Raw genomic sequence first — 24,178 nt, forward strand, 5'->3', positions numbered from 1 at the left:
ATGCAAATCCATCTGCTGCAGGCCTTCCCCCAGGAATGATTGCACTAGTTGTTGCATTTGGTTTGTTGTTTGGGGGTGCTTCAGTATTAGGCAGCCTTCTGCCCTCCCATGTTCATCTGAAAATTTGTGTTCTCCCTGCAGTTGTTGTCCCCCGATGAGAGTTCCCTTGTGCTGCCTCAGTTGAATCTCCTTTACTTGACAGAGATGTGCCTGAGCAGCGGCCCTCCCCAGCTCTATCCCAAATCATACTTATTTTGCATAGGAGATACCATGGTCATGAAGATTGTTTTCCCAGGGTGAGGTTCATTCATTGCATTCTGGGTATGCTGACCCCTGTGATTTCCCCAAATGTGGGAAACTGGACTGCATTATTTGTGGTAGTGAGGGACTGTGTTTGTGCTTTCCTCTGGTCAGCTCTGGTAAAAGTCAGATTTCTTTGTCTCAGATCTTCCTCTAGCCTTGTTCTTCTTTCGAGAGTTCCCTTGTGCTGCCTCAGTTGGATCTCCTTCACTTGACAGGGGGGTGCCCGAGCAGCGACCCTCCCCAGCTCTAGCCCAGCTCCTACTTACCTGCCAGGTGAGATACTATGATCATGAAGGTGCTTCTCCCAGGGCAAGGCTCACCCATTGCACTCTGGGTGTGCTACTCCTGCGGTTTCCCCAAATGTTGGACACTTGACTGCATAATTTGTGTTTCACCTGGTCGGCTCTCGTATAATTCAGATCTCTTTGTCTCAGGTCTCTCTCCAGCCTAATTTGCAGTCTGTTTCCACTTCTCTTTTCTTGAGTTGCTCCCTTCTATGCCCTTGCGCACTGTCCTGACTTCTCCCGTCTGCTTACTTTGTGCCTTCCAACGCACAATGCAAACTACAGGTAGTGCTGCAGGGCCCACACCCTTTTACTTGCCTTACAGAGCAGCTCTGGAGCTGTTACAGTGCCCAGCTGCTGCAAGAAATCAGCTTGAATGCTTCAGGGGCTGGGGCATAGCCATCATGAGCCCCACACCGAAGGAGGGTGGAGGTGTTTAATGCGAACTAGGGGTCATCCAAGCACCGCAAAAGGCCGCCATGCCCTGCATGCCAATTTTATCTTTTCATATGCAGACGAGGGTTGAAGCCAACTTTGACCCACTGCTTGGATGACATCACCATATGCAAATCCATCTGCTGCAGGCCTTCCCCCAGGAATGCTTGCACTAGTTGTTGCATTTGGTTTGTTGTTTGGGGGTGCTTCAGTATTAGGCAGCCTTCTGCCCTCCCATGTTCATCTGAAAATATGTGTACCTCCTGCAGTTGTTGTCCCCAGATGAGAGTTCCCTTGTGCTGCCTCAGTTGAATCTCCTTTACTTGACAGAGATGTGCCTGAGCAGCGGCCCTCTCCAGCCCTATCCCAACTCATACTTATTTTGCATAGGAGATACCATGGTCATGAAGATTGTTCTCTCAGGGTGAGGTTCATTCATTGCATTCTGGGTATGCTGACCCCTGTTATTTTCCCAAATGTGGTAAACTTGACAGCATTATTTGTGGTAGTGGGGGACTGTGTTTGTGCTTTCCTCTGGTCAGCTCTGGTAAAAGTCAGATTTCTTTGTCTCAGATCTTCCTCTAGCCTTGTTCTTCTTTCGAGAGTTCCCTTGTGCTGCCTCAGTTGGATCTCCTTCACTTGACAGGGGGGTGCCCGAGCAGCGACCCTCCCCAGCTCTAGCCCAACTCCTACTTACCTGCTAGGTGAGATACTATGATCATGAAGGTGCTTCTCCCAGGGCAAGGCTCACCAATTGCACTCTGGGTGTGCTGCTCCTGCGATATCCCCAAATGTGGGAAACTTGACTGCATAATTTGTGTTTCCCCTGGTCGGCTCTCGTATAATTCAGATCTCTTTGTCTCATGTCTCTCTCCAGCCTAGTTTGCTGTCTGTTTACACTTCTCTTTTCTTGAGCCACTCCCTTCTATGCCCTTGCGCACTATCTTGACTTCTCCCGTCTGCTTACTTTGTGCCGTCCAACGCACAATGCGAACTACAGGTAGTGCTGCAGGGCCCACACCCTTTTAGTTGCCTTACAGAGCAGCTCTGGAGCTATTACAGTGCCCAGCTGCTGCAAGTAATCAGCTTGAATGCTTCAGGGGCTGGGGCATAGCCAACATGAGCCCCACACCGAAGTAGGGTGGAGGTGTTTAATGCGAACTAGGGGTCATCCAAGCGCCGCAAAAGGCCGCCATGCCCTGCACGCCCCTTTTCTCTTTTCATATGCAGACGAGGGTTGAAGCCAACTTTGACCCACTGCTTGGATGACATCACCATATGCAAATCCATCTGCTGCAGGCCTTCCCCCAGGAATGCTTGTACTAGTTGTTGCATTTGGTTTGTTGTTTGGGGGTGCTTCAGTATTAGGCAGCCTTCTGCCCTCCCATGTTCATCTGAAAATATGTGTTCTCCCTGCAGTTGTTGTCCCCAGATGAGAGTTCCCTTGTGCTGCCTCAGTTGAATCTCCTTTACTTGACAAGGGAGGCATTTTGGATTTTTTCTTTGGGTACCCTTACACCTGATGGTCTGAATGAGAGCATCGAACTGAACAACATTGGCAGTCTCTGAAGATTTTATCTATTGATTTACCTAATATATTATTTATTGAATATCCATTTATTGTATGTTTAATAAATAAACAAAATTATTAGAAGTAGCTATTTTGGAAACAGCTTTCCTCTTAGGATGAAACTGTATAATCCTGTTGTGTGTGTTCCTTTAAAGTTCTTTAGTAAAATCCACTAGTAATGATGAACATCAGATTTCTTCCTCCATCCTCTTTTTACACTTTCTCTTGGTTCTATATATATTTTTTTTTCTATTTTTATTTTTTTCCCCTCCTTCTCCCAAAAGGCCCCCCCCCTCCCTGTTTTAAATTTTAAAATCTTTAAATATTTAAATCTTCGAATCCTTAAATTGTCTGTTTAATATTTATTTTTTCTTCAATTCTTTTTGTTGTTTAAACAGCAATGTAGTTATTCCAGGGGTTAAAATAATGAAATATAGAAATAATATTAACAAAAATTAAAGGTAAAAATGAATTGATAGAATGATCCCATTAAAAGTAAATAAATAATATGGATGTTAAGCTGAGCAGGTTGGATTCGAACATGGGACTAGCTGCATAGAGTGCATTTGATGTTTCCCCTGCGCCACAAGAACTGCTTTAGTAGTGGCATGGATTTATGTTACCCTAAAAGGTTTTATATAAGTAAATGGGGATCCTTAGTGCTGAGTCTCTGAATTATGTATATGTGATTATAGATATGAGGTATTGATTGAAAGATTATAGGTTAATCTGTATATAGATTATATATTTTCTGTTATTTTTAAACCACCTTGTTGCTTATTTTATTATTATTTTTAATCACCATGTTGCTTATTTTTATATTATGAAATGCCTTTATATGTGCAATTGCAATTAGAAAGTTGTTCCATATGTGAGTCATTACATGTATGCATCCAATTAGTACATGTATGTATCCAATCAACTAATTAGTAATGCTATTGGTCCGGTGCATTTTAAAAAGAGCCTGCTAGGCTGCTGATGTATCCTCTGACGAAACCGCTCTTGGATAACAGCGGAAAAACGCGTAAGGAAGGTGATTACCGGACACTCTGATTGCTGAGATATAAGCCCGTTCATGAACGAGCTACATCACGGCGGACGTCTGATGTAAAGACAGCGGTGAAGGGGAAAAAGCAATTTGAGACCGAGCAAAAGGAGGTCTCTACCCCACGGCAGGGAGAAATATCCCGACCGCGAGTGCCAATAAGATCCAGCCACGGTTAACGGGGGTCGTAGCATACCGCTGTGTTTCACCAACCATCACAGCGCTCTCCCCCTGTTTTCTTTCATTACTCACGTGAGTTACATATGAACTTTAACTGCAGTAAATAAGAGGCGTTGGTTACAACTGTTGCTGTTCATCCACAAGAAGGAATTTAATGTATCAATTACAATTGGAAAGTAATGATTAAATTACAACAGCTGTATCCAGGAGGATTTTTTGGACACTTTAATAAACATTCCGTTGTCATCAAGGGCAATATGAAATAGATCCTGATTACATTTAGATATGGATAGTGGTGCCTATATATGTTGACTCCTTTGTATTTTATTGAATGTGGGTTTCTTCTGTCTATATATATTTTTTAAAAATAAAGAGCTTGTATATTTTATTTTTTGTGCTCCCTTAATAACAAGTGTGATTATCTTTAAAATTTGGTTTATTATTGGTAGAACAGTACTACCTATGGGAGCAGCATTTTATAATATATGGTGAAAATTAATAGATGTATAAAGATTAAATAAGCAACAAATTGGTGAAATAGATAAGTTTTGATAGGAGCGCTGGGTTCTATATATATATATTGACATTTGGTTATATATATGTATAGACTTTATAAATTCTTGACAGAGATGTGCCTGAGCAGCGGCCCTCCCCAGCCCTATCCCAAATCATACTTATTTTGCATAGGAGATACCATGGTCATGAAGATTGTTCTCCCATGGTGAGGTTCATTCATTGCATTCTGGGTATGCTGACCCCTGTGATTTCCCCAAATGTGGGAAACTCGACTGCATTATTTGTGGTAGTGGGGGACTGTGTTTGTGCTTTCCTCTGGTCAGCTCTGGTAAAAGTCAGATTTATTTGTCTCAGATCTTCCTCTAGCCTTGTTCTTCTTTCGAGAGTTTCCATGTGCTGCCTCAGTTGGATCTTCATACACTTGACAGGGGGGTGCCCGAGCAGCGACCCTCCCCAGCTCTAGCCCAACTCCTACTTACCTGCCAGGTGAGATACTATGATCATGAAGGTGCTTCTCCCAGGGCAAGGCTCACCCATTGCACTCTGGGTGTGCTGCTCCTGCGGTTTCCCCAAATGTTGGACACTTGACTGCATAATTTGTGTTTCCTCTGGTCGGCTCTCGTATAATTCAGATCTCTTTGTCTCAGGTCTCTCTCCAGCCTAGTTTGCTGTCTGTTTCCACTTCTCTTTTCTTGAGTTGCTCCCTTCTATGCCCTTGCGCACTATCCTGACTTCTCCCGTCTGCTTACTTTGTGCCTTCCAACGCACAATGCAAACTACAGGTAGTGCTGCAGGGCCCACACCCTTTTACTTGCCTTACAGAGCAGCTCTGGAGCTGTTACAGTGCCCAGCTGCTGCAAGAAATCAGCTTGAATGCTTCAGGGGCTGGGGCATAGCCCCACACCGAAGGAGGGTGGAGGTGTTTAATGCGAACTAGGGGTCATCCAAGCGCCGCAAAAGGCCGCCATGCCCTGCACGCCCCTTTTCTCTTTTCATATGCAGACGAGGGTTGAAGCCAACTTTGACCCACTGCTTGGATGACATCACCATATGCAAATCCATCTGCTGCAGGCCTTCCCCCAGGAATGCTTGCACTAGTTGTTGCATTTGGTTTGTTGTTTGGGGGTGCTTCAGTATTATGCAGCCTTCTGCCCTCCAATGTTCATCTGAAAATTTGTGTTCTCCCTGCAGTTGTTGTCCCCAGATGAGAGTTCCCTTGTGCTGCCTCAGTTGAATCTCCTTTACTTGACAGAGATGTGCCTGAGCAGCGGCCCTCCCCAGCCCTATCCCAAGTCATACTTATTTTGCATAGGAGATACCATGGTCATGAAGATTGTTCTCCCAGGGTGAGGTTCATTCATTGCATTCTGGGTATGCTGACCCCTATGATTTCCCCAAATGTGGGAAACTCGACTGCATTATTTGTGGCAGTGGGGGACTGTGTTTGTTCTTTCCTCTGGTCAGCTCTGGTAAAAGTCAGATTTATTTGTCTCAGATCTTCCTCTAGCCTTGATCTTCTATCGAGAGTTTCCTTGTGCTGCCTCAGTTGGATCTACTTCACTTGACAGGGGGGTGCCCGAGCAGCGACCCTCCCCAGCTCTATCCCAAATCCTACTTACCTGCCAGGTGAGATACTATGATCATGAAGGTGCTTCTCCCAGGGCAAGTCTCACCCATTGCACTCTGGGTGTGCTGCTCCTGCGATTTCCCCAAATGTGGGAAACTTGACTGCATAATTTGTGTTTCCCCTGGTCGGCTCTCGTATAATTCAGATCTCTTTGTCTCAGGTCTCTCTCCAGCCTAGTTTGCTGTCTATTTCCACTTCTTTTTTCTTGAGCCGCTCCCTTCTATGCCCTTGCGCACTATCCTGACTTCTCCCGTCTGCTTAATTTGTGCCTTCCAACGCACAATGCGAACTAAAGGTAGTGCTGCAGGGCCCACACCCTTTTACTTGCCTTACAGAGCAGCTCTGGAGCTGTTACAGTGCCTAGCTGCTGCAAGAAATCAGCTTGAATGCTTCAGGGGCTGGGGCATAGCCAACATGAGCCCCACACCGAAGGAGGGTGGAGGTGTTTAATGCGAACTAGGGGTCATCCAATCGCCGCAAAAGGCCGCCATGCCCTGCACGCCCCTTTTCTCTTTTCATATGCAGACGAGGGTTGAAGCCAACTTTGACCCACTGCTTGGATGACATCACCATATGCAAATCCATCTGCTGCAGCCTTCCCCCAGGAATGCTTGCACTAGTTGTTGCATTTGGTTTGTTGTTTGGGGGTGCTTCAGTATTAGGCAGCCTTCTGCCCTCCCATGTTCATCTGAAAATATGTGTTCTCCCTGCAGTTGTTGTCCCCAGATGAGAGTTCCCTTGTGCTGCCTCAGTTGAATCTTCTTTACTTGACAGAGATGTGCCTGAGCAGCGGCCCTCCCCAGCCCTATCCCAAATCATACTTATTTTGCATAGGAGATACCATGGTCATGAAGATTGTTCTCCCAGGGTGAGGTTCATTCATTGCATTCTGGGTATGCTGACCCCTGTGATTTCCCTAAATGTGGGAAACTCGACTGCATTATTTGTGGTAGTGGGGGACTGTGTTTGTGCTTTCCTCTGGTCAGCTCTGGTAAAAGTCAGATTTCTTTGTCTCAGATTTTCCTCTAGCCTTGTTCTTCTTTCGAGAGTTCCCTTGTGCTGCCTCAGTTGGATCTCCTTCACTTGACAGGGGGGTGCCCGAGCAGCGACCCTCCCCAGCTCTAGCCCAACTCCTACTTACCTGCCAGGTGAGGTACTATGATCATGAAGTTGCTTCTCCCTGGGCAAGGATCACCCATTGCACTCTGGGTGTGCTGCCCCTGTGTTTTCCCCAAATGTGGGAAACTTGACTGCGTAATTTGTGTTTCCCCTGGTCGGCTCTCATATAATTCAGATCTCTTTGTCTCAGGTCTCTCTCCAGCCTAGTTTGCTGTCTGTTTCCACTTCTTTTTTCTTGAGCCCCTCCCTTCTATACCCTTGTGCACTATCCTGACTTCTCCTCCCGTCTGCTTACTTTGTGCCTTACAATGCACAATGCAAACTACAGGTAGTGCTGCAGGGCCCACACCCTTTTACTTGCCTTACAGAGCAGCTCTGGAGCTGTTACAGTGCCCAGCTGCTGCAAGAAATCAGCTTGAATGCTTCAGGGGCTGGGGCATGGCCAACATGAGCCCCACACAGAAGGAGGGTGGGGGTATTTAATGCGAACTAGGGGTCATCCAAGCGCCGCAAAAGGCCGCCATGCCCTGCATACCCCTTTTCTCTTTTCATATGCAGATGAGGGTTCCAGACAACTTTGGCCCACTGCTTGGATGACATCACCGTATGCAAATCCGTCTTCTGCAGACCTTCCCCCAGGAATGCTTGTACTAGTTGTTGCATTTGGTTTGTTGTTTGGGGGTGCTTCAGTATTAGGCAGCCTTCTGCCCTCCCATGTTCATCTGAAAATATGTGTTCTCCCTGCAGTTGTTGTCCCCAGATGAGAGTTCCCTTGTGCTGCCTCAGTTGAATCTCCTTTACTTGACAGAGATGTGCCTGAGCAGCGGCCCTCCCCAGCCCTATCCCAAATCATACTTATTTTGCATAGGAGATACCATGGTCATGAAGATTGTTCTCCCAGGGTGAGGTTCATTCATTGCATTCTGGGTATGCTGACCCCTGTGATTTCCCCAAATGTGGGAAACTGGACTGCATTATTTGTGGTAGTGAGGGACTGTGTTTGTGCTTTCCTCTGGTCAGCTCTGGTAAAAGTCAGATTTCTTTGTCTCAGATCTTCCTCTAGCCTTGTTCTTCTTTCGAGAGTTTCCTTGTGCTGCCTCAGTTGGATCTCCTTCACTTGACAGGGGGGTGCCCGAGCAGCGACCCTCCCCAGCTCTAGCCCAACTCCTACTTACCTGCCAGGTAAGATACTATGATCATGAAGGTGCTTCTCCCAGGGCAAGGCTCACCCATTGCACTCTGGGTGTGCTGCTCCTGCGATTTCCCCAAATGTGGGAAACTTGACTGCATAATTTGTGTTTCCCCTGGTCGGCTCTCGTATAATTCAGATCTCTTTGTCTCAGGTCTCTCCCCAGCCTAGTTTGCTGTCTGTTTCCACTTCTCTTTTCTTGAGCCGCTCCCTTCTATGCCCTTGCGCACTATCCCAGGATAATTATTGTAGCTGGTCTGCGGGTAACAGCTCTCAGATCCACTTCTAGAAAAAATGCAACAATGTAATTTGAGTGACAAACTGCAGAGATGAACCCTTTCTGTGACTGCTGCACAGGGATCACACAAACTCTATTCATAGGGCTGACTTCACTTAGGGGAGATGTTCTCGCCCCGCAAAGAAGTGCGAGTATATACCGCACTTACGGTACCTTTCGATTTACAGATATTTTCTTGCAATACACTATGGGGGTCATTCTGAGTTGATTGCTCGCTAGCAGTTTTTAGCAGCCTTAAAACGGTGGAGTTAACATATCTCACGTGGAAGGTGGTCATGTTATTAGCCTTGGCTTCGGCTAGGCGAGTGTCGGAATTAGCGGCTTTGTCACATAAAAGCCCATATTTGGTGTTCCATGTGGATAGAGCGGAATTGCGGACCCATCCTCAATTCCTACCAAAAGTGGTCTCATCTTTTCATATGAACCAATCTATTGTGGTGCCTTTGGCTACGCGTGACTTGGAGGATTCCGAGTTACTTGATGTGGTCAGGGCTTTGAAAATTTACGTGGCCAGGACGGCTAGAGTCAGGAAAACTGAAGCGCTGTTTGTCCTGTATGCAACCAACAAGATTGGTGCCCCTGCTTCAAAGCAGGCTATTGCTCGCTGGATTTGTAACACGATTCAGCAAGCGCATTCTATGGCTGGATTGCAGTTACCGAAATCGGTCTAGGCCCATTCCACGAGGAAAGTGGGCTCTTCTTGGGCGGCTGCCCGAGGGGTCTCGGCACTACAGCTGTGTCGAGCTGCTACTTGGTCAGGTTCAAACACCTTTTCAAAATACTATAAGTTTGATACCCTGGCTGAGGAGGAACTCATGTTTGCTCAATCGGTGCTGCAGAGTCATCCGCACTCTCCCGCCCGTTTTGGAGCTTTGGTATAATCCCCATGGTCCTTATGGAGTCCCCAGCATCCTCTAGGACGTTAGAGAAAATAAGATTTTAAACCTACCGGTAAATCTTTTTCTCGTAGTCCGTAGAGGATGCTGGGCGCCCGTCCCAAGTGCGGACTACTTCTGCAATACTTGTATATAGTTATTGCTTCAATAAGGGTTATGTTATAGTTGCATCGGTCCTGCACTGATGCTACAGTATGTTGTTTTTTCGTACTCATAACTGGGTAGTTTATCACAAGTTATACGGTGTGATTGGTGTGGCTGGTATGAATCTTGCCCTGGATTAACAAAATCCTTTCCTCATACTGTCAGTCTCCTCTGGGCACAGTTTCTCTAACTGTGGCATAGAGGCGCATAGAGGGAGGAGCCAGTGCACACCCAGAACTAAAGTCTTTCTTAAAGTGCCCATGTCTCCTGCGGAGCCCGTCTATCCCCATGGTCCTTACGGAGTCCCCAGCACCCTCTACGGACTACGAGAAAAAGATTTACCGGTAGGTTTAAAATCTTATTTTCTACTTTATTCTTTTCTATCCTAGTTTATTACGACCAACTCTCATCCAAGGAGTTTGATATTCTACTACCTGCATGCAATTTAAATTGCTTAAATTGTTTATATGGTTGATTTGTCCTTCACAACCCATAATCTGCAACTTGGATGTACTTGTGTCATTGAAAATCTTATAATAAAAATGTTTATATATTGAAAAAAAAAGTTATAAGACATATGCATTCAATATTTGAAGAAACAAAATAAAATAAAGCTATGTATTGGGTTTCACTAACAAGCACATTGGAAGACTTGACTACTGTTAAAAGACATGCATTACATGGTATAGAGCCACAAACCACAATGTAGTAAAATAAAAACAAACTTACATGTGCTAGAGCTGGGGAGGGTCGCTGCTCGGGCAGCCCCCTGTCAAGTGAAGGAGATCCAACTGAGGCAGCACAAGGGAACTCTCGAAAGAAGAACAAGGCTAGAGGAAAATCTGAGACAAAGAAATCTGACTTTTACCAGAGCTGACCAGAGGAAAGCACAAACACAGTCCCCCACTACCACAAATAATGCAGTCGAGTTTCCCACATTTGTGGAAATCACAGGGGTCAGCAAACCCAGAATGCAATGAATGAACCTCACCCTGGGAGAACAATCTTCATGACCATGGTATCTCCTATGCAAAATAAGTATGATTTGGGATAGGGCTGGGGAGGGCCGCTGCTCAGGCACATCTCTGTCAAGTAAAGGAGATTCAACTGAGGCAGCACAAGGGAACTCTCATCTGGGGACAACAACTGCAGGGAGAACACATATTTTCAGATGAACATGGGAGGGCAGAAGGCTACCTAATACTGAAGCACCCCCAAACAACAAACAAAATGCAACAACTAGTGCAAGCATTCCTGGGGGAAGGCCTGCAGCAGATGGATTTGCATATGGTGATGTCATCCAAGCAGTGGGTCAAAGTTGGCTTCAACCCTCGTCTGCATATGAAAAGAGAAAAGGGGCGTGCAGGGCATGGCAGCCTTTTGCGGCGCTTGGATGACCCCTAGCTCGCATTAAACACCTCCACCCTCCTTCGGTGTGGGGCTCATGTTGGCCATGCCCCAGCCCCTGAAGCATTCAAGCTGATTTCTTGCAGCAGCTGGGCACTGTAACAGCTCCAGAGCTGCTCTGTAAGGCAAGTAAAAGGGCGTGGGCCCTGCAGCACTACCTGTAGTTCGCATTGTGCGTTGGAAGGCACAAATTAAGCAGACGGGAAAAGTCAGGATAGTGCGCAAGGGCATAGAAGGGAGCGGCTCAAGAAAAAAGAAGTGTAAACAGACAGCAAACTAGGCTGGAGAGAGACATGAGACAAAGAGATCTGAATTATACGAGAGCCGACCAGGGGAAACACAAATTATGCAGTCAAGTTTCCCACATTTGGGGAAATCGCAGGAGCAGCACACCCAGAGTGCAATTGGTGAGCCTTGCCCTGGGAGAAGCACCTTCATGATCATAGTATCTTACCTAGCAGGTAAGAAGGAGTTGGGCTAGAGCTGGGGAGGGTCGCTGCTCGGGCACCCCCCTGTCAAGTGAAGGAGATCCAACTGAGGCAGCACAAGGGAACTCTCGAAAGAAGAACAAGGCTAGAGGAAGATCTGAGAAAAAGAAATCTGACTTTTACCAAAGCTGACCAGAGGAAAGCACAAACACAGTCCCCCACTACCACAAATAATGCTGTCAAGTTTACCACATTTGGGGAAATAACAGGGGTCAGCATACCCAGAATGCAATGAATGAACCTCACCCTGGGAGAACAATCTTCATGACCATGGTATCTCCTATGCAAAATAAGTATGATTTGGGATAGGGCTGGGGAGGGCCGCTGCTCAGGCACATCTCTGTCAAGTAAAGGAGATTCAACTGAGGCAGCACAAGGGAACTCTCATCTGGGGACAACAACTGCAGGAGTTACACATATTTTCAGATGAACATGGGAGGGCAGAAGGCTGCCTAATACTGAAGCACCCCCAAACAACAAACCAAATGCAACAACTAGTGCAAGCATTCCTGGGGGAAGGCCTGCAGCAGATGGATTTGCATATGGTGATGTCATCCAAGCAGTGGGTCAAAGTTGGCTTCAACCCTCGTCTGCATATGAAAAGAGAAAATTGGCATGCAGGGCATGGCGGCCTTTTGCGGTGCTTGGATGACCCCTAGTTCGCATTAAACACCTCCACCCTCCTTCGGTGTGGGGCTCATGATGGCTATGCCCCAGCCCCTGAAGCATTCAAGCTGATTTCTTGCAGCAGCTGGGCACTGTAACAGCTCCAGAGCTGCTCTGTAAGGCAAGTAAAAGGGTGTGGGCCCTGCAGCACTACCTGTAGTTTGCATTGTGCGTTGGAAGGCACAAAGTAAGCAGACGGGAGAAGTCAGGATAGTGCGCAAGGGCATAGAAGGGAGCAACTCAAGAAAAGAGAAGTGGAAACAGACTGCACATTAGGCTGGAGAGAGACCTGAGACAAAGAGATCTGAATTATACGAGAGCCGACCAGGTGAAACACAAATTATGCAGTCAAGTGTCCAACATTTGGGGAAACCGCAGGAGTTGCACACCCAGAGTGCAATGGGTGAGCCTTGCCCTGGGAGAAGCACCTTCATGATCATAGTATCTCACCTGGCAGGTAAGTAGGAGCTGGGCTAGAGCTGGGGAGGGTCGCTGCTCGGGCACCCCCCTGTCAAGTGAAGGAGATCCAACTGAGGCAGCACAAGGGAACTCTCGAAAGAAGAACAAGGCTAGAGGAAGATCTGAGACAAAGAAATCTGACTTTTACCAGAGCTGACCAGAGGAAAGCACAAACACAGTCCCTCACTACCACAAATAATGCAGTCCAGTTTCCCACATTTGGGGAAATCACAGGGGTCAGCATACCCAGAATGCAATGAATGAACCTCACCCTGGGAAAACAATCTTCATGACCATGGTATTTCCTATGCAAAATAAGTATGATTTGGGATAGAGCTGGGGAGGGCCGCTGCTCAGGCACATCTCTGTCAAGTAAAGGAGATTCAACTGAGGCAGCACAAGGGAACTCTCATCTGGGGGCAACAACTGCAGGGAGAACACATATTTTCAGATGAACATGGGAGGGCAGAGGCTGCCTAATACTGAAGCACCCCCAAACAACAAACCAAATGCAACAACTAGTGCAAGCATTCCTGGGGGAAGGCCTGCAGCAGATGGATTTGCATATGGTGATGTCATCCAAGCAGTGGGTCAAAGTTGGCATCAACCCTCATCTGCATATGAATAGAGAAGAGGGGCGTGCAAGGCATGGCGGCCTTTTGCGGCGCTTGGATGACCCCTAGTTCGCATTAAACACCTCCACCCTCCTTCGGTGTGGGGCTCATGTTGGCTATGCCCCAGCCCCTGAAGCATTCAAGCTGATTTCTTGCAGCAGCTGGGCACTGTAACAGCTCCAGAGCTGCTCTGTAAGGCAAGTAAAAGGGTGTGGGCCCTGCAGCACTACCTGTAGTTTGCATTGTGCATTGTAAGGCACTAAGTAAGCAGACGGGAGGAGAAGTCAGGATAGTGCACTAGGGTATAGAAGGGAGGGGCTCAAGAAAAAAGAAGTGGAAACAGACAGCAAACTAGGCTGGAGAGAGACCTGAGACAAAGAGATCTGAATTATATGAGAGCTGACCAGGGGAAACACAAATTATGCAGTCAAGTTTCCCACATTTGGGGAAATCGCAGGAGCAGCACACCCAGAGTGCAATGGGTGATCCTTGTCCTGGGAGAAGCAACTTCATGATCATAGTATCTCACCTGGCAGGTAAGTAGGAGTTGGGCTAGAGCTGGGGAGGGTCGCTGCTCGGGCACCCCCCTGTCAAGTGAAGTAGATCCAACTGAGGCAGCATAAGGAAACTCTCGATAGAAGAACAAGGCTAGAGGAAGATCTGAGACAAATAAATCTGACTTTTACCAGAGCTGACCAGAGGAAAGAACAAACACAGTCCCCCACTACCACAAATAATGCAGTCGAGTTTCCCACATTTGTGGAAATCACAGGGGTCAGCATACCCAGAATGCAATGAATGAACCTCACCCTGGGAGAACAATCTTCATGACCATGGTATCTCCTATGCAAAATAAGTATGACTTGGGATAGGGCTGGGGAGGGCCGCTGCTCAGGCACATCTCTGTCATGTAAAGGAGATTCAACTGAGGCAGCACAAGGGAACTCTCATCTGGGGACAACAACTGCAGGGAGAACACATATTTTCAGATGAACATGGTAGGGCAGAAGGCTGCCTAATACTGAAGCACCCCCAAACAACATACCAAATGCAACAACTAGTGCAAGCATTCCTGGGGGAAGTCCTGCAGCAGATGGATCCAATAACAGCTCCAGAGTTGCTCTACAAGACAAGTAAAAGGGTGTGAGCCCTGCAGCACCACCTGTACTTTGCATACACACATATAGGACAGCATCTCTTATATGCCCCAGGGTCAATAAAATAGTATCCTTATCTAGGGTATCCATCCCCTCAGATAAGGTATCCGTCCATGCTGCTACAGCACTACACACCCAGGCCGACGCAATTGCCGGTCTGAGTAAGGTACCCGAATGTGTATAAATGGACTTCAGGGTTATCTCCTGTTTGCGGTCAGCAGACTCTTTGAGGGTAGCCGTATCCTGGGACGGGAGGGCTACCTTCTTGGATAAGCGTGTTAATGCTTTGTCCACCCTAGGGGAGGATTCCCATCTTAACCTATCCATTGATGGGAAAGGATACGCCATAAGAATCCTTTTGGAAATCTGCAGTCTTTTATCTTGAGATTCCCAGGCTTTTTCACATAACTCGTTCAGCTCGTGTGAGGGGGGAAAGGTTACCTCAGGCTTCTTTCCCTTGTACTTATGTACCCTCTTGTCAGGGACAGGGGGTTCCTCTGTGATGTGCAAAACATCTTTTATTGCCATAATCCTATATCGAATGGATTTTGCCAATTTTGGCTGTAACTTTGCATCATCGTAATCGACACTGGAGTCAGAATCCGTGTCAGTATCTGTGTCAACAATCTGGGATAGTGGGCGCTTATGAGACCCTGACAGTCCCTGCGACATAGGATCAGGCATGGGTTGAGACCCTGACTGTCCCAAAGCTTCAGCCTTGTCTAATCTTTTGTGCACTGAGTTTACACTAGCATTTAAAACATTCCACATATCCATCCAATCAGCTGTCGCAGAGACACCACATTAATTTGCTCCCGCTCCTCTCTAATATAGCCTTCTTCCTCAGACATGTCGACACACGTGTACCGACACACCACACACACAGGGAATGCTTTTTCTGAAAACAGTTTCCCCACAAGGCCCTTTGGAGAGACAGAGAGAGAGAGTATGCCAGCACACACCCCAGCGCTATATAACCCAGGAATAACACAGTAACTTAATGTTTGCCCAGTAGTGCTGCTGTATGTAATTTGCGCCGAATTATGTGCCCCCCCTCCTCTTTTCAACCCTCTTGTCTACCGTGGTTTCAGCAGGCGAGAGTCTGGGGAGCTGCCTCAGCGGTGCTGTGGAGAAAAAATGGCGCTGGTGAGTGCTGAGGGAGAAGCCCCGCCCCCTCGGCGGCGGGCCTCTGTCCCGCTTAAACTGTAAAATTGGCGGGGGCTCATACATATATACAGTGCTCAGCTGTATATATGTTATATTTTTGGCAAAAAGAGGTTTATATTGCTGCCCAGGGCGCCCTGCACCCTTACAGTGACCAGAGTATGTGAGGTGTATGGGAGCAATGGCGCACAGCTGCAGTGCTGTGCATTACTTCAGTGAAGATCATGAAGTCTTCTGCCACCGCTGAAGTCTCTTTTCTTCTCATACTCACCCGGCTTCTATCTTCCGGCTCTGCGAGGGGGACGGCGGCGCGGCTCTGGGACGGACGGCGAGGGTGAGATCCTGCGTACCAATCCCGCTGGAGCTAATGGTGTCCAGTAGCCTAAGAAGCAGGACCTTGCAACTCAGAGAGTAGGGCTGCTTCTCTCCCCTCAGTCCCTCGATGCAGGGAGTCTGTTGCCAGCAGTGCTCCCTGAAAATTAAAAACCTAACAAAATACTTTCTGTCAGAAAGCTCAGGAGAGCTCCTGAAAAGCACACAGTTTCCACTGGGCACAGTATCAAACTGAGGTATGGAGGAGGGGCATAGAGGGAGGAGCCACTGCACACCCAGAACTAAAGTCTTTCTTAAAGTGCCCATGTCTCCTGCGGAGCCCGTCTATCCCCATGGTCCTTACAGAGTCCCCAGCATCCTCTAGGACGTTAGAGAAAATAGGATTTTAATACCTACCGGTAAATCCTTTTCTCTTAGTCCGTAGAGGATGCAGGGCACCCGTCCCAGTGCGTACTGTGTCTGCAGTTATTAAATGGCCCTTAACTCCAGAACATTTATGTGGAGACAACTTTCCCGACTTGACCATCTTCCTTGGATGTTTTCCCCCTGTGTGACTGCTCCCCAGCCTCGGAGGGTTGCATCCGTGGTCCCTAGGATCCAGTCCTGGATCCCGAACCATCGCCCCTCTAGGAGGTGAGAACTGTGCAGCCGCCAATGGAGTGATATTCTGGTCTTGGAAGATAGGATTATCCTCCGGTGCATGTGTAGGTGGGATCCGGACCACTTGTCCAACAGGTCCCACTGGAACACTCTAGCATGGAACCTGCCAAACTGAATGGCCTCGTAGGCCGCAACCATCTTCCCCAGCAACCGAATGCATTGATGGATTAACACTCTTGCTGGTTTCAGAATTTGTTTGACCAGACTCTGGATCTCCATAGCCTTTCCACTGGAAGAAAACCTCTTCTGTGTCCAGTATCACTCCCAAAAACAACAACCGCGTCATTGGGACCAACTGCGATTTTGGCAAGTTTAGGAGCCAACCATGTTGTTGAAGAACTGTCAGGGAGAGTGCAATGTTTTGCAACAACTGGTCCCTGGATCTCGCCTTTATCAAGAGATCATCCAAGTACGGGATAATTGTGACTCCTTGTTTGCGAAGGAGAACCATCATTTCCGCCATCACCCTGGTGAAAATCCTCGGAGCCGTGGACAGACCAAACGGCAACGTCTGAAATTGGTAATGACAATACTGAATTGCAAACCTCAGGTAGCTTGATGCAGTGGCTAAACGGAACATGTAAGTAGGCATCCTTATGTCTACCAAAACCATGAAATCTCCTTCCTCCGGACTGGAGATCCCTACCCTGAGAGATTCCATCTTGAAATTGAATTTCTTTAGGTAGAAATTGAGGGATTTCAGATTTCAGATTGGTCTGACTGAGCCTTCCGGCTTTGGGACCACGAAGAGGCTTGAATAAAAGCCTTCTCCCTGCTGACTAAGGCCGATTTGAACAATCGGTGAGGGGGAACGTCTTGAAACCCCAGTTTGTACCCTTGGGACACTATTTGTAAAACCCACGAGTCCAGGTCCAAATTATTCCAGAACTGACTGAAGTGTTTTAGACGTGCCCCCACTGGTGTGGGCTCCTGCAAGAGAGCCCCAGCGTCATGCAGTGGATTTGGCAGAAGCAGAGGACGATCTCTGCTCCTGCGATCTTGAAGAGGCTACAGACCTCTTCCCTCTTCTCCTTCCTCTACCTGCAAAGAAAGGGGAATCTTAACTTCTTGCATATCTATTGGGCCAAAATGACTGCGTTAGATAATGATGCGTCTTCATCCGTTGAGAGGGAACATAGGGCAAGAAGGTTGACTTACCTGCGGGAGCTGCCGAGATCAAATTAACTAGGCCGTCGCCAAACAAGGCTTCACCTTCATAGGGAAGAGACTCCCTTTCTTCTTGGAGTCAGCATCAGCATTCCCTTGGTGAATCCACAATGCCCTCCTATCCGAGACTGCCATGAAATTGGCCCGTGAACTCAAGAGTCCTATATCCCTTGCAGTCGTAAGTATGCTGCAGTGTCCTTGATATGATCCAACGTAAGGAGCATCCCATGTCTCCAGGATATCTATATCGGATGACAAGGTATTCGACCAATTCTTGAATACTACTACTCACCCATGCGCATGTAATGGCAGGTCTAAGTAATGTACCCGTGGTTACATAACTAGAAATAATGTAGCTTCCTGCATACGATCCGCTGGATTTGTGACAGGGCCCCATGCAGAACAGGGGGTGATTCCCACTTTATTCTGTCCGCGGCAGGAAATGAATAAACAACCGGAAACCTTTTGGGGATTTGAAACCATCTTGTCGAGCTGGCCCAGACTTTCTCAAACAGAGATGGAGGAACGTTACATCAGCTTTCATTATATATCTATATATATACATACATATAGACCCCTTTGTCAGGAACAGCAGGGTCCTCAGTGATGTTAATATGTCCTTAATATCCACAATCATGTACTGAATGCTCCTTGCCAATATTGGATCTAATCAGGAAATATTATGGTCGACATAGGAATCAGTATCCGAGTCAGTATCAGTGTGTAGTAACTGGGCAAAATAACATTTTTGCGGGGCCTGAGGGAAAAGAAGCATAGCCATGAACATCACATCTTTTCTCTACGTCTGTGTCTGAGACACAGATTTATCCAACCTCACTCTGATATTACTGAAACTTTCACCCAGTCAGTTATTGGTGGTGCCAACAGGGCCACCATCATATGTCTGCATTCCTAATATAGTTTCCTCTTGGGAAAAACATTCAGCCACCGACATGTTGACACACATGTACCAAGTACCCACAGACACATCGGCTTATGGGGGATAGACCTACAGTAAATCTGTCAGAGGGACAGATGGGATTTTTCAGCTCACAACCCAGCGTCAAAAGTACACAGTCTGGGAAATAATAAACTCTATAGTGATAGACTTGTAACGCTCTATAGATGTGCTGGTGAGGTGAGGAAGAAGCCCCGCCGCTGTAATGGCATGCTTCTGTCCCGCTCAGAAACAAATAATTAATTACGCTGGTGGGGTAAGGACAGTGCCCAGGCACTAATGTCCACTTTTGCCAGCCTTTTGTGAGGAATTTATGCTGCCCAGGGTGCCCCCCCCCCCAACGCCCTGCACCCTGCAGTGCCTGTGTTTGTGTGGGAGCATGGCGCACAGCATTCCGCTCGCTGCGTGGTACCTCAGAATGCCATCTGTTCTTCTGCTACTCGCCTGTCTTCTGACTTCTGGCTCTGTAAGGGGGTGATGGCAGGCTACGGGAGTGGGCATCTAGGCGTACCCAGCGATCAGCACCCTCAGGAGCTAATGGTGTCCTGTCAGCCAGAAGTAGAGCCATTGAACTCACTAGAAGTTGGTCATACTTCTCTCCCCTAAGTCCCACGAAGCAGGGAGACTGTTGCCAGCAGCCTCCCTGAAAATAAGAAAAACTAACATAAGTCTTTTCAGAGAAACTCAGTAGAGCTCCCCTGTAGTGCATCCAGTCTCACTGGGCACAATTCTAAAACTGGAGTCTGGAGGAGGGGCATAGAGGGAGGAGACAGTTCACACCCTTTGAAAGTCTTAAAGTGCCCATGTCTCCTGCGGATCCCGTCTATACCCCATGGTTCTTAATGTGATCCCAGCATCCTCTAGGACGTATGAGAAAACAAATAACGCACACACGAGGAGAGAACAAAGGAAGGGGGGGGGGAGGGGGGGGGTAAGGTAAGGTAGTAAAGGCATATTGGATAAACTACAACCTTATACATATTCATTAATGTACCAGTAGTTAGAAGTAGAAGAGCTCTAACAGAAACCACAAAGCTTATCTAAAGCCACACCACACTGGATATGCCCAATCTCATTTGATCTTTGAAGCAAAGCAGTATTGGACTTTGTTACTACCAAGCAGTCTCCCATCCATGTATTATCAGATTCTTTAGGTGTTTTTAAACTACCAACACCCTTTTCTTGGTACATTTAATTTTTACATGTATTCTTTTATGTACCAGAAGTTAGAAGTAGAAAAGCTCTAACAGAAACCACCAGCTCATCTACAGCCACAGCACACTGGATTTGCCCAATCTCTCCTGATCATGGAAGCTGAGCAGTGTTGGTCCTGGTTTTAGTACTTGGATGGGAGACCACCAGGAAATACCAGGAGCTGTGTGTATTTTTACAATACCAACACCGTTCTCTTGATGCATTCCATTTTGAAACATTGGGGCAGATCTATTAAGCCTGGTGAACTGATAAAGTGCAAGGTGATAAAGTACCAGCCAGTCAGCTCCTAACTGTCATTTTTCAAACCCAGCCTGTGACATGGCAATTAGGAGCTGATTGGCTGGTACTTTATCACCATGCAAATTATCATTCCACCAGGTTTAATAAATCGGCCGCTTATTCATTTATGTACTAGTAGTTAGAAGTAGAAGAACTCTAACAGAAACCACTAAGCTCATCTACAGCCACACCACACTGTATATGCCCAATATCACCTGATCTTAGGCCTGGTTTGTTCTTGGATGTGAGACCACCTGGGAATACCAGGTGCTGTAGGTAGTTTTATACTACCAACACCGTTCTCTTGATGCATTCTATTTTGAAACTTATTCATTGATGTAGAAGTTAGAAACAGCAAAAATCATCTACAGCCGCATCACACTGGATATGTCCAATCTCATCTTATGTTGGAAGCTAAGCAGTGTTGTGCCTGGTTAGTTTTTGGATTTCAGGTCCTGCCTTCTGGTTTGGCCACGGCACCTCGGAAATTCACCAAGGTCATGGCCGTGATGACGACCCTTCACCATCGGTGGACCAGGGAGGAATCTCTCCTCCCGATAAACATTCTGGAATTGCGGGCAGTGTTCAATTCATTGATACTGGCCCTGCCTCTAGTACAGAACAGGCCTGTTCAAGTACAATCGGACAACGCCACCACGGTAGTGTACACAAATCATCAAGTCGGCACTCGAAACTGCATGGCAAAGCTGGAAGTATAAAAAAATCCTCAGTTGGGTAGAACGTCATCTGCCAGCAATATCGGCAGTGTTCATTCCCGGAGTCCTCAACTGGGAAGCGGATTTCCTCAGTCGTCAGGACGTTCACGCTGGAGAGTGGAGAGGCTGCAGCAGAAATATCTGCACTGGTGTCAGTAGGTGACTGAGGCAGGGATGACTGGGAGATAGTGGGTGACTGAAGCATGTATGAGTGGGATATAGTGGGTGACTGAAGCCGGGGTGACTGGGAGATAGTGGGTGACTGATGCAGGGGTGACAGTGATAGTGGGTGACTTAGGCAGGGGTGACAGGGAGATAGTTGGTTACTGAGGGAGGGGTGATAGGAAGGGGTTGGGTAAGTATGGGAAGAAAGTGGGTGACAGGGATAATAAATGAATAAGGCAGGGATGATAGGGAGATAGTGGATGACTGTGGCAGGGGTGACAGGGACAGTAAGAGACTGAGGCAGGGGTCGCAGGTATAGTGGTTGACTGAGGCAGCGGTGACTGGGAGATAGTGGGTAACTGAGGCAGGGGTGACAGGGAAAGTGTGCGACTCAGGCAGGGGTGATAGGGAGATAGTGGGCAGCATATCTCTGCCTCACTGCAGCAGCACATTCCTGCTTCACTGACAGCAGCACATCCCTGCAACGTTGACAGCAACACATCCCTGCAACATTGACGGCAGCACATCCCTGCCTCATTGACGGCAGCACATCCCTGCCTCACTTATAGCAGCACATCCCTGCCTCGCTGACAGCAGCACATCACTGCCTCGCTGACAGCAGCACATCACTGCTTCACTGACAGCAGCACATCACTGCTTCACTGACAGCAGAACATCCCTGCCTCACTGGCAGCAGCACATCCCTGCTTTACTGACAGCTGTATATAGGGCCTAATTAAGACCTGATCCCTGCTGTGCATATTCACACAACAGGAGATCAGGTCTGAAGTGCGTGTGTGCTGGTGCCACAGTGCACCGGCACATGCCAGAGATGCGATCAGCATCTCTGCCCAGTGAGCGCCTCTGCCTGATTGACAGGTAGAGGCGGTCACTGGGCAGGAGGAGTCGGGCCAGCGGCGTTGTGCCGCCATTTTGGGGGCACAGTCAGGACAACGCAGACATGACCGGACCGTATGGGGGCGGGGCCGTGACGGCTGTGTGACCCGGACAGCAACAGGCCTTATTTACTAAAATCTCAGATAAATTTTATGGCATTTATGTGCAGTCTAGTTTGCACAGTTGATAGAGTGTTGATCTTGCACTATCAATGTAAGCCTCACATAGGTTTGATACACATGTAAGTTTGTTTTTATTTTACTACATTGTGGTTTGTGGCTCTATACCATGTAATGCATGTCTTTTAACAGTAGTCAAGTCTTCCAATGTGCTTGTTAGTGAAACCCAATACATAGCTTTATTTTATTTTGTTTCTTCAAATATTACATAGTAACATAGTAACATAGTATCTGAGGTTGAAAAAAGACAATTGTCCATCGAGTTCAACCTATTTGTGGTGTCCTATGCATGATGATTTTACTAAAATGTCTGACTGATGCTGCTGTCAGCCATTGCATTTTATCCCTATTTATAGTAATTATAATGCATGACTATGCACCATACCCCTGGATATCCTTATCCAATAGGAATTTATCTAACCCATTCTTAAAGGTGTTGACAGATTCCGCCATTACAACTCCCTCGGGCAGGGAATTCCAAACACGTATTGTCCTTACCGTGAAAAAGCCTTTACGCTGTATTGTGCGGAATCTCCTCTCCTCTAACCTGAGCGAGTGTCCACGAGTCCTCTGTGTTGATCTAACCAGAAACAGGTCCCACGCAAGCTCTGTGTATTGTCCCCTTATATATTTGTAGATGTTGATCATATCCCCTCTTAGTCTCCGCTTTTCCAATGTAAACATGCCTAGTCTTTCAAGCCTTTCCTTGTATGCCATCATCTCCATGCCCTTAATTAGTTTGGTCGCCCTCCTCTGTACCTTTTCAAGCTCCAGGATATCCTTTTTGTAGTACGGTGCCCAGAACTGTACACAGTATTCAAGGTGTGGCCTCACTAGTGATTTATATAACGGGAGTATAATACTCTCGTCCCTAGCATCAATACCCCGTTTTATGCATGCTAATATCTTATTAGCCTTCTTTGCTGCAGTCCTACTTTGGGTACTACTGCTTAGCTTGCTATCTATGAGGACACCTAAGTCCTTTTCCAGTACAGAATCCCCTAATTTTACCCCATTTAGTAGGTAGGCATATGTCTTATAACTTTTTTTTTCAATATATAAACATTTTTATTATAAGATTTTCAATGACACAAGTACATCCAAGTTGCAGATTATGGATTGTGAAGGACAAATCAACCATATAAACAATTTAAGCAATTTAAATTGCATGCAGGTAGTAGAATATCAAACTCCTTGGATGAAAGTTGGTCGTAATAAACTAGGATAGAAAATAATAAAGTAGAAAATAAGATTTTAAACCTACCGGTAAATCTTTTTCTCGTAGTCCGTAGAGGATGCTGGGGACTCCGTAAGGACCATGGGGATAGACGGGCTCCGCAGGAGACATGGGCACTTTAAGAAAGACTTTAGTTCTGGGTGTGCACTGGCTCCTCCCTCTATGCCCCTCTATGCCACAGTTAGAGAAACTGTGCCCAGAGGAGACTGACAGTATGAGGAAAGGATTTTGTTAATCCAGGGCAAGATTCATACCAGCCACACCAATCACACCGTATAACTTGTGATAAACTACCCAGTTATGAGTACGAAAAAACAACATACTGTAGCATCAGTGCAGGATTGATGCAACTCTAACATAACCCTTATTGAAGCAATAACTATATACAAGTATTGCAGAAGTAGTCCGCACTTGGGACGGTCACCCAGCATCCTCTACGGACTACGAGAAAAAGATTTACCGGTAGGTTTAAAATCTTATTTTCTCTAACATCCTAGAGGATGCTGGGGACTCCGTAAGGACCATGGGGATTATACCAAAGCTCCAAAACGGGCGGGAGAGTGCGGATGACTCTGCAGCACCGATTGAGCAAACATGAGTTCCTCCTCAGCCAGGGTATCAAACTTATAGTATTTTGAAAAGGTGTTTGAACCTGACCAAGTAGCAGCTCGACACAGCTGTAGTGCCGAGACCCCTCGGGCAGCCGCCCAAGAAGAGCCCACTTTCCTCGTGGAATGGGCCTAGACCGATTTCGGTAACTGCAATCCAGCCATAGAATGCGCTTGCTGAATCGTGTTACAAATCCAGCGAG

General features: G+C 47.0%; 17 non-coding genes and 2 pseudogenes across 17 annotated transcripts; 12 read left to right on the top strand and 7 right to left on the bottom strand.

The window, feature by feature from the left end:
• The first annotated feature begins 245 nt into the window (after nt 1-245).
• On the top strand, nt 246-409 carry LOC134951451 (U1 spliceosomal RNA). The gene has a single exon (XR_010184189.1). It is a non-coding gene; the product is annotated as a U1 spliceosomal RNA (small nuclear RNA).
• Nucleotides 410-561: 152 nt separating this feature from the next.
• Nucleotides 562-724, top strand: LOC134952993 (U1 spliceosomal RNA). The gene has a single exon (XR_010185345.1). It is a non-coding gene; the product is annotated as a U1 spliceosomal RNA (small nuclear RNA).
• A 671-nt stretch (nt 725-1,395) lies between these two features.
• LOC134951712 (U1 spliceosomal RNA) lies at nt 1,396-1,559 on the top strand. Its single transcript, XR_010184401.1, has one exon. It is a non-coding gene; the product is annotated as a U1 spliceosomal RNA (small nuclear RNA).
• A 152-nt stretch (nt 1,560-1,711) lies between these two features.
• Nucleotides 1,712-1,874, top strand: LOC134953247 (U1 spliceosomal RNA). The gene has a single exon (XR_010185514.1). It is a non-coding gene; the product is annotated as a U1 spliceosomal RNA (small nuclear RNA).
• Nucleotides 1,875-4,487: 2,613 nt separating this feature from the next.
• LOC134950851 (U1 spliceosomal RNA) lies at nt 4,488-4,651 on the top strand. Its single transcript, XR_010183697.1, has one exon. It is a non-coding gene; the product is annotated as a U1 spliceosomal RNA (small nuclear RNA).
• Nucleotides 4,652-4,804: 153 nt separating this feature from the next.
• On the top strand, nt 4,805-4,967 carry LOC134952750 (U1 spliceosomal RNA). Its single transcript, XR_010185184.1, has one exon. It is a non-coding gene; the product is annotated as a U1 spliceosomal RNA (small nuclear RNA).
• Nucleotides 4,968-5,628: 661 nt separating this feature from the next.
• LOC134950704 (U1 spliceosomal RNA) lies at nt 5,629-5,792 on the top strand. The gene has a single exon (XR_010183577.1). It is a non-coding gene; the product is annotated as a U1 spliceosomal RNA (small nuclear RNA).
• A 152-nt stretch (nt 5,793-5,944) lies between these two features.
• LOC134952412 (U1 spliceosomal RNA) lies at nt 5,945-6,107 on the top strand. Its single transcript, XR_010184939.1, has one exon. It is a non-coding gene; the product is annotated as a U1 spliceosomal RNA (small nuclear RNA).
• Nucleotides 6,108-6,777: 670 nt separating this feature from the next.
• Nucleotides 6,778-6,941, top strand: LOC134950410 (U1 spliceosomal RNA). The gene has a single exon (XR_010183334.1). It is a non-coding gene; the product is annotated as a U1 spliceosomal RNA (small nuclear RNA).
• A 152-nt stretch (nt 6,942-7,093) lies between these two features.
• On the top strand, nt 7,094-7,235 carry LOC134953557 (U1 spliceosomal RNA; annotated as a pseudogene).
• A 695-nt stretch (nt 7,236-7,930) lies between these two features.
• LOC134951136 (U1 spliceosomal RNA) lies at nt 7,931-8,094 on the top strand. Its single transcript, XR_010183931.1, has one exon. It is a non-coding gene; the product is annotated as a U1 spliceosomal RNA (small nuclear RNA).
• A 152-nt stretch (nt 8,095-8,246) lies between these two features.
• On the top strand, nt 8,247-8,409 carry LOC134952465 (U1 spliceosomal RNA). The gene has a single exon (XR_010184980.1). It is a non-coding gene; the product is annotated as a U1 spliceosomal RNA (small nuclear RNA).
• Nucleotides 8,410-10,484: 2,075 nt separating this feature from the next.
• On the bottom strand, nt 10,485-10,648 carry LOC134950826 (U1 spliceosomal RNA). Its single transcript, XR_010183677.1, has one exon. It is a non-coding gene; the product is annotated as a U1 spliceosomal RNA (small nuclear RNA).
• A 671-nt stretch (nt 10,649-11,319) lies between these two features.
• On the bottom strand, nt 11,320-11,482 carry LOC134953559 (U1 spliceosomal RNA). The gene has a single exon (XR_010185636.1). It is a non-coding gene; the product is annotated as a U1 spliceosomal RNA (small nuclear RNA).
• Nucleotides 11,483-11,634: 152 nt separating this feature from the next.
• LOC134951212 (U1 spliceosomal RNA) lies at nt 11,635-11,798 on the bottom strand. The gene has a single exon (XR_010183994.1). It is a non-coding gene; the product is annotated as a U1 spliceosomal RNA (small nuclear RNA).
• A 671-nt stretch (nt 11,799-12,469) lies between these two features.
• On the bottom strand, nt 12,470-12,632 carry LOC134953191 (U1 spliceosomal RNA). Its single transcript, XR_010185472.1, has one exon. It is a non-coding gene; the product is annotated as a U1 spliceosomal RNA (small nuclear RNA).
• A 152-nt stretch (nt 12,633-12,784) lies between these two features.
• On the bottom strand, nt 12,785-12,948 carry LOC134951186 (U1 spliceosomal RNA). Its single transcript, XR_010183974.1, has one exon. It is a non-coding gene; the product is annotated as a U1 spliceosomal RNA (small nuclear RNA).
• Nucleotides 12,949-13,642: 694 nt separating this feature from the next.
• Nucleotides 13,643-13,784, bottom strand: LOC134952793 (U1 spliceosomal RNA; annotated as a pseudogene).
• A 152-nt stretch (nt 13,785-13,936) lies between these two features.
• On the bottom strand, nt 13,937-14,100 carry LOC134950973 (U1 spliceosomal RNA). The gene has a single exon (XR_010183797.1). It is a non-coding gene; the product is annotated as a U1 spliceosomal RNA (small nuclear RNA).
• Nucleotides 14,101-24,178: the final 10,078 nt, after the last annotated feature.

Source organism: Pseudophryne corroboree, chromosome 8 (assembly GCF_028390025.1).
Source record: "Pseudophryne corroboree isolate aPseCor3 chromosome 8, aPseCor3.hap2, whole genome shotgun sequence".
In the NCBI taxonomy this organism is placed as follows: domain Eukaryota; kingdom Metazoa; phylum Chordata; class Amphibia; order Anura; family Myobatrachidae; genus Pseudophryne; species Pseudophryne corroboree.